The following is a 6,000-nucleotide window of genomic DNA, read 5'->3' as shown; positions in this document are numbered from 1 at the left end:
CTCCTGGCTAGACCCTTCACCCCCAGCCCTGTGCTCAGTGCACTCCCACCCTCCGCTCAGTGCAGAGAGAGGAAGAGAATGGGCCAGAACCAGGGAGAAGGTAGGTTCCCACTGTATGTGGGCAGAGCTGGGACCCCAGACCGGCAGCGGGCTGAGCGGGTCCGGCAGCCGGGATCCCGGCTGGCAGGAGTCGGCGGATGGAACCCCTGCCTGAGCAGCAGTGGGCTGAGCCGCTGGTCTGGGGTCCCAGCCACTGGCCCCACTCAGCCCACTGCCAGTCTAGGGTCCCAGCAGCTGGCCCCACACAGACCCCTGCTGATCTGGGGTCCCGGCCAGTGGCCCCCACACAGCCTACTGCCAACCTAGGTGAACAGAACCGCAGACCAGCAGCAGGCTGAGCAAGCTGGCGCTGTAAGATCAACAATTTTAATTTCATTTTAAATGAAGCTTCTTAAACATTTTGAAAATCTTGTTTATTTTACAATACAACACTAGATTAGTTATATAATATATAGACAGAGAGAGAGAGAGAGAGAGACCTTCTAAAAAACATTAAAATGTATTACCGGCACGAGAAACCTTATATTAGAATGAATCAATTAAGACTTGGCACACCGCTTGTGAAAGGTTGCTGACCGCTGATATAGACAATAACACTATTTCACTCCAGTGTCTTCCTAAATGTTAATATTCCTTTTTTGATATTTGAATCAAAGCTATAGCAATAGAGGAGACTTGTTTGGTTACATGACAAGACCTTAGGTAACAGTTACCCTTTGATCTCTAACAATGCAGGCTGCATTTCAAACCTCTTTTCATTTACAGATCTTCCTAACCAGTTTTTAAAGTTTGGCCATGGGTCAGGTCAGTTTGTGAATTAATTAACTCATTCTGGCCCTGTCACCTTACAATGAGATATTACATTACACTCAGAACATCACAAGGTCTCTGTGGCTTTGTGCTCCTTAGGACCTAGCCTTTAAAATGCCCCGGGCCGTTGACCTCTCCCTGTGACCAACGTGCAGGTCTCCCCTTTCTAACTCCTCTTGGGCCGTTGGCACTTGCTGGGCAATGAGACCACCCACTCCTGAGGGAACGGAGGTCTCTCCTTTATGGCGCTTTTCTCTCTGCCCCATTCGAACGCCCCTGGCTTCAGGACCTCCCTGTAAGCAAGGTTTGGGTCTCCTTTGCCAAGCAAATTAAGCCACAGGTCACTTTGACACGCCCGGCAAAATGACTGCCCTGTAACCAGGGTGTAAGGTCTTATCCCTCCAACACTTAAACTAGGGGAGCCTTTCTGTGCCTGTGGCTGAGCGACCGCCATTTAAGGGTTGAGCTTCCGTTTCTCTTAGTCACAGGAAATTCCCCCACAATGATTTCTACTTGGATTTTTTGAGATTTGAAGTGAAATCTTACTTGAGACCTATCCAGGTCAGATGGAACATGGTGTGGCGAAGGGGCGGCTGTAAGGGGATGGCGGAGGCTGTGGAAAATTCACCCCTTTTCTCAAAAAAGCCAAGAAATGGCCCAACCATGCAAATGTCACAAAGGCTGGAAATTAAATACAGAAATTGGGGGTGGGGGAGTTTGGCTTAACTGACTTGTGAGTTGCTTGCTGGCTTGTCGGTTGTTGCTTATTGTAGCTTCTTGATTTTTTTTTTTTTTTATTGGCTCCCGGCAATCAGGAGCACAGAGGTGCAAAGAGGGCAAGAGAGTCAGGGGTGCACACAGGGCCCACGGCAGTCCCAGACTGCACGCCAGGAGAGATCTAGTCACATAGAGTGTTGGGGTTCTTAGGGATTGGCTTGTTTTGGCCTTGTTTTGAAATGGGTTTAGCTTGATTTTTGGCTTATTGTGAGAGTCAGGGTCCTTATCTACCCAGGAAAAGTTGGCTGCTGTGACTCTGGTCCCTTCCCCAGCCTTAATCCCACAAACGCCCATACCCACGAGTAAGGACACAGCCTGTGAAGAAAAATACAGCAAGTATAGATGAGGAATTAAAAGCACTGACCTCTTACTCACAGCCAGTTATGCAGGAGGGAGAAAGCTGAGGACTGTTCATGTCTGCTAAGAAGGATGTTCAGGCTGATCAGGTCCACTTCTGAGAGTCTCTCCTCCAGGTAGGGCTCCAGGACAATTCCTCTGCCAGTGCAGCTGCAAAAGCCATGCATGAGCCTGCATTACACAAAGCTCTGAAGGTGCGTCAAATCTTGCCCTCATCTCTGCCTCCCTCTCCCATCCCATCTACATGTGCCCCACTCAATGAACAGAGACCGAGTCAACACCGACTGTCACCGATCCACTCTTGTATCCACTGCCACACATGAGTTTCATCCCCTCCTACTTCTTCATGGCTCCCAAGACAGAGCCTGTGGGGTGCACACCTAGTCACACCTGCCCGTGTGCCATGAAGAGAGACAGCACAAAAAGAAGCAAGGACAGATTGACAGAGAGAGTGTTGGCCCACACACTAGAGGAGAGAGAGACGGGGAAACATGAGAGGAAGGCAAGCAACTCGCCACCTGGATTCATTCTCCTGGATCCAAACTTTTCTGCAGAGGACACAGAGCTTGTAGACAGAGAAATTAGCAGACCCGGAAAATGGGGACCTTGTCTCCCTCGTAAGCACAGCTAGTCACGAACATTTTGTTACAAACCCAGCCCCCGCTAACGGGGCATTTATACCTAGAGCCAAGTGGGCAGTGAGCAGAGCCCTCACCTAACGAGACACTTATCTCACTGACGGTGACAGTTGCTCCACACCCAGCTGGATGGCTCTTGACTGGCATAAACAATGCTCGGGGTCTCCCAGCTCTCACTCGCTTTCCATAGCCTGACGGGAGCCGACTCTGACCCTCCACGTCTTTTCCCTTGGTACTAAACCCAGCAAAAGGAGGAAAACCCAACTGGTTAGCATGTCTGCAATGGGCATAGGTTCTTTTTCTCGCATTTACTGCATCTCAGGGCTCCGCCCTCAACCCTTCTCCCATTACAGCGTTAGCACTACAACTAAAAAGCAGCCCGTTGCACCTACATCAAAATACTCACTCTGCACAGCAGACTTGTGCCTTTCCCTCGTCTGAATCCCACAGAGCACCGTGTTCAACGAGGAAGCACATGGCCTGTGAAGAAAATTACAGTGAGTACAGATGAGGAATTGAAAGCACTGACCTCTTACTCACAGCCAGTTATGTGGGAGGCAGAAAGATGAGGACTGTTCATCTCTCTTTAGAAGGATGTCCAGGCTGCTCAGATCCACGTCTAGCAGTTTCTCCTTGGGCGAGGGCTCCCGAACGATTCCTCTGCAACACCCAAGTAGAAACCATCACTACACAAGGCTCTATTGGTGCTTGAAATGTTGCCCTCATCCCCGCCTCCCTCTTCCATCTCATCTACATCGGCCCCACGCAAAAGAAGACTGAGTTAACACTGACAGTCACTGCTCCACTTCCTCACATGGTTTTGGTCCCCTCCTACTACTCCAGGGCTCCCAAGACCTAACCTGTGGGGATGCCCGTGTCCTAAGAAGGGAGACGGCACAAGGAAAGGACAGACTGAGAAAGAGTGTTGGCCAACACAGAAAAGAGAGAGAGAGAGAGAGAGAGAGAGAGAATGAGAAACATGGGAGGAAGGCAAGCAACTCGTCACCTGGAGTCATCCCGCTGGATCTAACCTTCTGCAGAGGACACAGCGCAACTGGCCAGAGAACTGAGCAGCCCCTGAAAATGGGGACCTTGTCTCCCTCATAACCACAGCTACTCAAAAACACTCTCTTACAAACACAGCCCCAGCAAACGGAGCGTCCCTACCAGGAGCAAGGTGGGCCGTGAGCAAAGCAATCACCCAACCAGACACTTATCTTATTGAGAGTGGCCACTGCTTCGCTCCCAGTAGGACCGCTTTTCCTGGGCATCAGTAATTCTTTTGGTCGCCATCGCTCTCACTCACTTTCCATTGCATGAGGGCAGGAGTCTCTGATGCGAGATTTCTTTTCCCCTGGTACTAAATCCAGCAGAAGGGGAAAAAACAAGCATGTCACCATCTCAGTCGGCAATGTTGGGGAGGCTCTTCTTTCCGCCTCTCAAACACGGTGGGTCTCTGCCCTGAACCCTCCTCCCATCACACCTTTAGGAGTACACGTAGAAAGCATCCCTTGCAATGACACCTGAAATAGTCACTCTGCACAGCAGACTTATGAAAGTCGGGGAGCTTATTTACCCCATGAAAGTTGGCAACTGTGACTCTGGTCCCCTCCCCTGCCTTAATCCCATAGGCCCAGTACCCAACGAGGAAGCAAACGGAGTGTGAAGAAAATTACAGTGAGTACAGTTGAGAAAACAAATCAGTTACTATCTCACATCTATCGCACCTCAGGTCTCCGCCTGCAACCCTCCTCCCATTACAGCTTTAGCACTACAACTAAAAAGCAACCCGTTGCACCTACATCCAAGATACTCACTCTGCACAGGAGACTTGTGCCTTTGCCTTCCCTCGCCTGAATCCCGCAGAGCGCCGTGTTCAACGAGGAAGTTAACATCCTCTGAACAAAACTGAAGTGAGAACAGATGAGGAATTCCAAGCACTGACGGCTTACTCACAGCCAGTTATGTGGGAGGCAGAAAGCTGAGGACTGTTCATCTCTGCTTAGAAGGATGTCCAGGCTCCTCAGCACCACGTCTGCCACCTTCTCCTTCAGCTGCTGCTCCTGGACGATTCCTCTGCAAGCGCAGGAAATGAGCCAAGCAAGAGCCATCACTACACAAAATCCAGTTGGTGCAGGTAATCTTGTCCTCATCCCTGCCTCCCACTCCCATCCCATCTACATCAGCCCCACTTGATGAACAGTAACCGAGTCAACACCAACAGTCTCTATTCCACTCTAGTGCCCACTGCCCCGCATGATTTTCATCCCTGCCTACTTGTTCATAGCTGCCGAGACCCAGCCTGTGGGGATGCGCACCTAGCACTCCTGCCCGTGTCCTATGAAGGGAAACAGCACAAGGAGAGGCAAGGACAGAGAGAGAGAGAGAGAGAGAGAGAGACACAGAGAGAGAGAGAGAGAGAGAGAGAGAGACAGAGAGAGAAAGAGGGTGTTGGCCAACACACTAGAAAAGAGACAGACAGAGAAAGAAACACGGGATGAAGGCAAGAAACTCACCAGCTGGATTCATCCCCCTGGATCCAACCTTCTCCTGCAGAGGACACGCTGCTTGTGAACAGAGAAATGATCAGCCCCTCAAATTGGGGACCTTCTCTACCTTGTAACCACACCTGGTCAGGAACCAGCTAACGGGGTGTCCCTACCTGGAGCCAGGTGGGCCGTGAGCAGAGCCCTCCTCAAACCAGACACTTATCTCACTGACAACAGCGACTGCTCCACTGCCAGCTGGACGGCTCCTGCCTTGCATCAACAATGCTCACGGTCTCGTCCCTCTCGCTCGCTTTCCATCGCATGAGGACACTAGACTCTGACGCGTGGTTTCTTCTCCCTTGGTACTAAACCCAGCACAAGTAGAAAAAACAAACAAGTTACCACCTCAGGGGGCAACGTCACGTACGCTATTCTTTTCCCCTCTCCCACACGGCAGGGCTCCGCCCCCAAATCTCTCCCCCATTACACATTTAGCACGACGACTAAAATGCACCCCTTGTAAAGGCAAAGTAATAATCACTCTGCACAGCAGACTCTGGCCGCTCCTCAGACACAATCTCACACAGCCCCATACCCAACGAGGAAGCACACAGCCTGTGAAGAATACTACACCGAGTACAGATAAGGAATTGAAAAGCACTGACCTCTTCCTCAGAGACAGGTATTCACAATTCCGAAAGCTGAGGACTGTTCATGTCTGCTTAGAAGAATGTCCAGGCTGCTCAGATCCACCTCTGCCAGTTTCTCCTCCGGCTGGGACTCCTGGACAATTCTTCTGCAAGAGCAACTGCAAAAAGCCAAGCAAGAGCCAGCACTACGCACATCTCTATTGGTGCTTGAAATCTTGC

This window comes from Mauremys mutica, chromosome 26 (assembly GCF_020497125.1).
Source record: "Mauremys mutica isolate MM-2020 ecotype Southern chromosome 26, ASM2049712v1, whole genome shotgun sequence".
Lineage (NCBI taxonomy): Eukaryota > Metazoa > Chordata > Testudines > Geoemydidae > Mauremys > Mauremys mutica.
This window is presented reverse-complemented; position numbering follows the sequence as displayed.